At 34.0% G+C, this 7,582-nt stretch overlaps 1 protein-coding gene across 2 annotated transcripts in view; it reads left to right on the top strand.

The window, feature by feature from the left end:
• The window catches only part of LOC106878318 (SPRY domain-containing SOCS box protein 1), a 138,645-nt gene that overhangs the window by 74,351 nt on the left and 56,712 nt on the right, over positions 1–7,582 (top strand). For both annotated transcript variants that reach the window (XM_052972218.1, XM_014927508.2), the window contains exon 2: positions 5,235–5,350. The gene's annotated coding sequence lies outside the window, so the exon portion shown is untranslated. The remainder of the gene's footprint in view (positions 1–5,234; positions 5,351–7,582) is intronic.

The raw sequence follows: 7,582 nt of genomic DNA, 5'->3' as shown, positions 1-7,582 counted from the left end.
CACACACACACACACACACACACACACACAAGCTCAATCTTATTTGGGTTACATTAGATCTATTATCTATGTGTGTTCAGGAATGTGTGTTCAGGAATGTGTGTTCAGGAATGTGTGTTTACATAGTGGAATGAACTTCTGGGCTTCTGCACAGTTTCCACCTACAAAATTCTACTCACAAGGATTAACTATACTTCAAGGCAACTTATCCAAAGTACCATGAAGTACAATCGAATGTGCAACTGTGTAGTTGAAAAAGTAAACTTAGACAACCATGCTTGTGTATGTGCATATATATGATTTTATTGATTAAACTGTTTACATTTCCTCATGTATTTTGTAATTAGAAGTTTTCCCATAGTTTCAATTCGAGGCAAATAAGGTTGGTCTCTTTCTTTGCATCTGTGGCCAGCTGTAATGCACAACAGTCTTATTCTAGAGATCAATAGATTTGATCTCTTCATTGAAGGAATCCTCTATTTGTTATGATTCAAATCGATCAGCCATCAATCAAAACAAATGATTTTTAGAGGTTGAAAAAAGAAATAATTTAGCATAAAAACTGGACATCTTCCCTTGAACCATGAGTTTCCATTGTTTACTCGAACATAATAAATGTGGTTGGTGTCTATTCGTTATGGCTGTTTGATTTCTTATAACAAGCAAAATATATTGCTTAGTCATCATCACACAATGTTTCTTTGTCAGCTTTCCATGTCTTTGTTTGATATATTATTTGCTTTTCCAAATCTTCTGTGTAACAGCTCTTTTCCCACACTTGTTTATTAAAGATTGTCCTAATTAAAGAAAGTTGTTGAAGTTGATGATAATGACGTTGTTCTGGATCTGCTTTTGTTGTGAATAAATTTTACTAAATTTGTAATACCTGCATTTTTTTGTGCTTTTCTTTTTTTCAACATGACTGTATGCCTAAGAAGATCACTTTTGCAACTAAGTGATTTTGGGTTAAGTCCTATTTATATACAAAAGTGCATGTACACACACACACACACACACTCATGTACATACACAAACATACACAGCATGGCTGAATAGCAAAAGAAATTTGCTTTACAATCCCAAGATCTTGGTTTCAATTCCACTATATGGTATCTTGACCAAGTGTCATTTACCATAGCCCTGGGAGTTAATCCTTTTGATACCAACCTACAGCTGCTCCTGATTCTCTGATACAAACTCTCTGTTTTGAAATGATTTTAATTAAAATCTCCCATCAAAATTTCATGTTAATTTATGATCCAAACACCAGCTTAATAATGACAGGTATTTTAATAAATTCTTTGATATGTAAAAAATTAATTGAAACAGAAGCAGTGTATTTCAACAGAATATAGTAAGAAAAGGGTTAAACTGGGCCCCCACTTTCGTTGGCCAGGATATATGTGTAAGGAAACCATGCCCAATTATACGCATAACATATTTTACTAGTAGTAGACCTTTTCTCCTTTATATTTCACTTCTTATAATCTTCCCTTAGATTACCATCTAACTAACTAGATTACAATCTACCTGACAGCTACAGTAAACCAAAATGTTTTCAGTTTCATTCATCATTCCTTTGCAAACAGAGCACCTTCTCAATGTGTAGTGATGATGATGATGATGTTGATTGATTCACCTCTTTTCTATTCTTGCACAAACCAAACATCTATATGTGGATTCTCCTCACATTATCCCATTTATATTGATCTGTCATGCTTTGAATGTTATTGCAATGATGCTGAAGACATCAGTTTGCCACTGGCCTAATTGAAATATATTGTTTTTTCTTTTGTTGCTGGCAGATTATTATTTTTTTTACTACTACTACTACTAGTAGTAGTAGTAGTAGTAGTAGTAGTAGTAGTAATAATTTTAAAATTCTGTTGAAGTTGACTTCCTCTTTCATCCTTTCAGGGTCAATAAATTAAGTGCCGCACTGGGGTTAATGTAATCGACTAATCCTCTCCTACCAAATCTCAGGCCTTGTGCCTTTAATAGAAAGGATTATTATTAAGGTGGCAAGCTGACATAATCAGTATGCTGGGCAAAATACTTAGCGGCATTTTGTTTGTCTTTATGTTCTGAGTTCATATTTCGCCGAGGATGACTTTACCTTTCATCCTTTCAGAGTCAATAAAATAAGTACCAACTGAGCACTGGAGTCCATGTAAGTAACTTACCCCCTCCTTCAAAGTTGTCAACCTTGTGCCAATATTTGAAATTAAAAGAAATTATTATTATTATCATTCTTGTGCTGGCAGAACTGTTAGCATACCAGACAAAATGTGGGAGATTGGCAGAAGCATTAGAGCAGTGGTTCCCAACCATTTTTTTTACTTATAGACTCCCTTTTTTTTTGCTTTATTCAGATGGACCCTTATAGCCACTTGATGTTTAAAAGAATCCTATTATAATTTTATAATTAAATATTATGAAAAATTGTATAAAAAATTAAACTATTTTGTGTATGGTAGAAGTATAACCAATTTATTGTACATAAATTAGAGAGTCAGTAAAAATGTTTTGTGATATTTGTCCTACTCTTTACTTTCTGAATTCAAATGGCATTGTGTTATATTGAACCAGAATACTGCTTAATCAATTGCTTCACTGTTGTATTCTTTCCACCTAATTCTGAAACAAGGGTCATCTCTAACACAGTATCCTTTCACTTGTGGCTTTCCTTTGTCACCCCTTGTTGAGGTTCAGATTCTTGAGATCATCCTTCATCACTTCTACTCATGTCTTCCTTGTTCTTATCTTTCCTTTGGATCCTCCTGGCACTTCACCCACCTCTCATCATTGATGTCTGTTACATATCTTCTATAGTCTATTATTCTTTTCTCCTCTTGTTCTCTTCTGTATACTCTTATCCTCTTTATCATGTCTATAGTAATATACACACATTATCTTTCTTTGATATTAATCAGTTTTTTTAAAGAAAACCTCTTAAATGCATGAAATGTGATTTCTTTTATATATATATATATATATATGTATATATATATATATATATACTCACCATCATAATTTAATGTTCACATTTCTCTGCTTGCATGAGTTGGACAGGATATTTAAGGTGGATTTTCTACAAGCAGATGCACTTCTCGTCGGCAACCATTACCTGTTTACAACTTAAGTATTATTCCCAAAGACAAGACAAGGCAAGAAGATAGGAACACGTGCATGCATGCGTGCACGCACGCACACACACACACACACACACACAAACATGATGGGTTTCTTTTAATTTCTCTCTACTCAGACCTTTCACAAAGCTTTGGCTGACCTGGAGCTATAATAGAAGACACTTGTCCAAGGTGCCATGCAGTGGGACTGAACCCAAGACCATGTAGTTAGGAGGTAAACTTCTCACTATGTGGTCACACTTAAATTAATGCATGTGTGTGTGTGTATTCATTCATTATATAGGAACATTTCTATGGATCTGACATCAAATATTACATGTGAATCAATAGTTAATAAAGAATTTTGTCATTTACCAATTATAATTGTGTATTTTTTAGTGACCAATTTATAATTATATACACATATGACTAATATATAATTGTATTCATGCATAATGACTAATATATAATTCTGTGCAAGTATTTCAACTAGTGTATAATTGTATGCTAGTATAGCAACCGATATATATTATTGTGTGCATGTGTAGCAACCAATATTTAATTCTAGATATGCATAGGTGCCAGGCTCGTTTTAACATGGACAGATTTTAAATCTGATATTGTTATAGTAACAACGCAAACTGATCTAAAATCCAATATGTGAACGATGAGTCATCAGTATCATTGCATTAAACATCCATTTTTTTTTTCCCCCAGTAGTTTTATGAGTTTAGCTGAAAGATTTACATTCCAGATCTCCAGCTGGTTGCCATGTGTGGTGGAACTGTAAACATTGGATACAATAAAAGTTTAGAATGGGATTTTGAAATTGGCAGGACAAACTAGAAATGAAAACTTACTTTAATGGCATGGACATTTTGTTGAGCTTCAATTATGCTTTTATAACTGTGAGATTGGTGAGGTTGCAGTTTAGCCCCAGGTCAGTTGTGATCCACCTGACCTATAGTCAAAGGTGTTTCAGCCATAATGATCTCTGTTTTATTATTTTTCTTTTTTTTTCTACCCATAATATGTCTACGATGATACTATCCAATGTGTCCTTTCTTTTGAGATGATACAGTGTTGTTAGATAGAAATGAGGTTTTTGTTTATTAGTTTTTAGTGATGGTGGTGATGATAGGCAATCTTCCAATCAAACTAAGGAAACTATGTCTACATTAGTTAGTTATTTTTTCAAATTGCTGATCTTATTGATAAGTTTCAACTCTGACATGTCAGTGTCTTTCAGTGATGGTGTAGGATTTGAGCTCAGAATGCAGCAGGCTAGAACAGATACCTTACAGTGTCGTGTCTGATTGCACTGGATTGATGATGTGTCTTTTGATCAACCTCAAAACATGAAAGGCAAAGTTGACCTCTGCAGGATTTGAACTCAGGCTGCAGAGTTGAAGCAAATACTGCTCGGTATTCTTGACCAATTCACTACCTACTTTTTAATGGTTTTAAGACCATAAGTGTATTTTTTGGTGAAATTAATAATGTATTAAAACAAACTGTGTTGTAGTTAGAATTACCAAGAATGTAATTATTTTCTTATAAAACATTTTGGAGGTGTATTTGCCAAACAAATGATTTCATCTGACACTATGTATTGAAACTAAAACAATTGAAGCACGAAAGATATATATTAAACAAACATATTACCCTTCAAAAACACAGTAAAACTTTTAATTCACTTAAGCATTTATTATTTGGTATCAAAAGTTTCACATCAATTGTAACTTGGTCACTGGTGTGGTTCTAAGCGACCAAATCACAGTGATTGTGACAAATTTTGACTTTAAATTTTAAATGTTCAAGTGAAGTTACAGGTTTTGTGTGTTTTTGAATGGCTAATTCATGCTGTAATTGTTATTCAAATTTCAAAGATGATGAACACAAATTATAGAGAAAGAACAGAGCTACAAGAAATCATAAAACACAGTGATGAAATAACATTGGAAAGAATTGAAATAGAAAGGTAGTGGGTAAAACACTGAACAAATTTATCTGATAACCCAATATTTAGAGGTGTTTAATTGTGTAACTTTTGTTTTTTGTTCATTTATAATTACCTTGAATGTTTATTTTATTCCATTGCAGGTTGTTCTTTTGTTATTAATCTCCTGGACCAAAATTTGGGTGTAATGTACCCACCGGTGAAACATCAGTACTGCATTTTGTGATCTCCTTGTATTGCTTTGCAGATTCAAATGATAGTAAGTCAGATCTTTACTGTTTTATATTCTTCTATACCAGGAGTTCCTAACTCTTTCAAGCTGTTCCCCCACCACCCTTTCACCAAATAGTGTTTTACAAACAGCAGATTATCTTGATGGTTTACAAGCTAATTTTGTGCTGTGCTTTATTATCCATGTATATTCTTACACTAATCCTACCCAACATTTGCCTTTTAACTATTTGTGTGGACTGGTGTCTCTGTTAATTTTTCATGGAAATTACTAAAGATGGTGAGGTTTTCATCATCATTTAGTGACCACTTTTCCTTGGTTGCAGGAGTCAGATGGACTTCATTGAAGCAGATTTTGTATGGTTAGATAACTTTCGTATTGCCAGCCTTCATCTGTTTTCAAACAAAGTAATATTTATCCTGGCCAGATTTTTTTCTTTATGGAAGACCAGAAATGAACAACGCCGCTTGTGTGACAGTGATGCTTGTTTACATCCATCATGTAATGTCAAGACAAAGGTACACGCGCGCGCACGCACACGCACACAGGATATGATAGGCCATGTAAAGCTCCAAATTTGCCAGCAATAGTCATGCATGAAGCTGTACACACAGGAAATATATATATATATATATATATATATATATATATATATATATATATATATATATATATATATATGATGGGCTTCTTTAAGTTTCTGTCTATTAAATCCACTCACAAGCCTTTGGTCAGCCTGGGCTGTAGTAGAAGACGCTTGTCCAGAGTGTCATGAAATGGACTACATGGTTTAGAATTAAGCTTCTTAAAGCAAGACTAACACCTCAGATGTAGGAAAACAATCCTACATTGAAGATGCTCTCACTCAGTTGAAACAAAAGCCAGGCAAACCAAATATGGCATACATCAAGAACAATGTTAGTTCTATCAAATAACATAATATTCAGATTTCTACATTATCTATTCATGACCTGATTATAAATTCAAAATGACTGACATGGCAAACATACCCTTATATTATTTCTACCAAAATATCAAAGATAATATGCTCTAACTTGGAATGCCAACAGATTGGGTACAGACTAGATGCTGAGTCAATGACATTGATGAAGTTGGCCTAGATTGGATCCCTGAGTAGTAACATTCAAGTGTCTCTGGAAGATGAACAAATTAAGTGTATCTAATCACTCTAGAACATCATCTAGGCAAGTATCAAAGTAATACACATGCAAAATTTCAGCCCATTACATCAATTATTCTCGGTGATATTGTGACTTAAAGATTGCTACTCATAATCAGAGATGTCATTTTGAGAAAAACGCGAAAAACACTGGAAATAGTTGATTTTATAACAATGCCCAACTACACAAGGATAACATCCGCATTTTAGTGAAATATTTGCTGTTTTGCATTGTCTAATAATGCCCAGACGCATATCCTTTGCTATTTTTCTGAGATTTTGCTATCTGAAGTATTAGTCTTGCCTTAATCACTCAGTCATGCCTGTACCTATATAGTGAAATGATATTAGACCTTGGTACACCGTCAGTCATGTTTCTGCTCAGTGATAACACAGTGGCTCTCTCAGATTCTTTGAAGGTGCATAGCTCAGTGGTTTGAGTGTCGGGCTCACTATCATGAGGTAATGAGTTTGATTCCCAGACCAGGTTGTGTGTTGTGTTCTTGAGCAAGACACTTTATTTCATGTTGTTCCAGTTAACTCAGCTGTAGAAATGAGTTGTGACATCACTGGTGCCAAGTTATATCAGCATTTGCCTTTCCTTTGGATAATATTGGTGGCATAGAGAGGGGAGGCTGGTATGCATGGGCAACTGATGGTCTTCCTTAAACAACCTTTCCTGGACTTGTAACCTTGTAGGGTAACTTTCTAGGTGCAATCTCATGATCATTCATAACCGAAGGGAGTTTTTTTCCCTGTACCCTTTTACTCATATTCTAAACCTGACAAAAGAATCTGTTTTAAAAATATGTTTAAAATATGTTTAATACTTGGTTTAAATAATTTATTTCTAAAATACAATAAATAAATAAATAAGTGAATAAATAAAATGATAAAAGGCCACCCCTCTAAGCACCCAGCTTTCTCCCTGAGAACATGTAACACTCTCTTGCTCGCTATTCTCTTTTGTGAGTGTTGTGAGACTGTTCTGAACCCTGGCATTCTCTTTCAAATAATAGTCTGTTATTCTTGAATATCTTAATATACTATTCACAATTCATTTGTGTGACTCTAGACAC

Source organism: Octopus bimaculoides, chromosome 12, assembly GCF_001194135.2.
Source record: "Octopus bimaculoides isolate UCB-OBI-ISO-001 chromosome 12, ASM119413v2, whole genome shotgun sequence".
In the NCBI taxonomy this organism is placed as follows: domain Eukaryota; kingdom Metazoa; phylum Mollusca; class Cephalopoda; order Octopoda; family Octopodidae; genus Octopus; species Octopus bimaculoides.
This window is presented reverse-complemented; position numbering and strand designations above follow the sequence as displayed.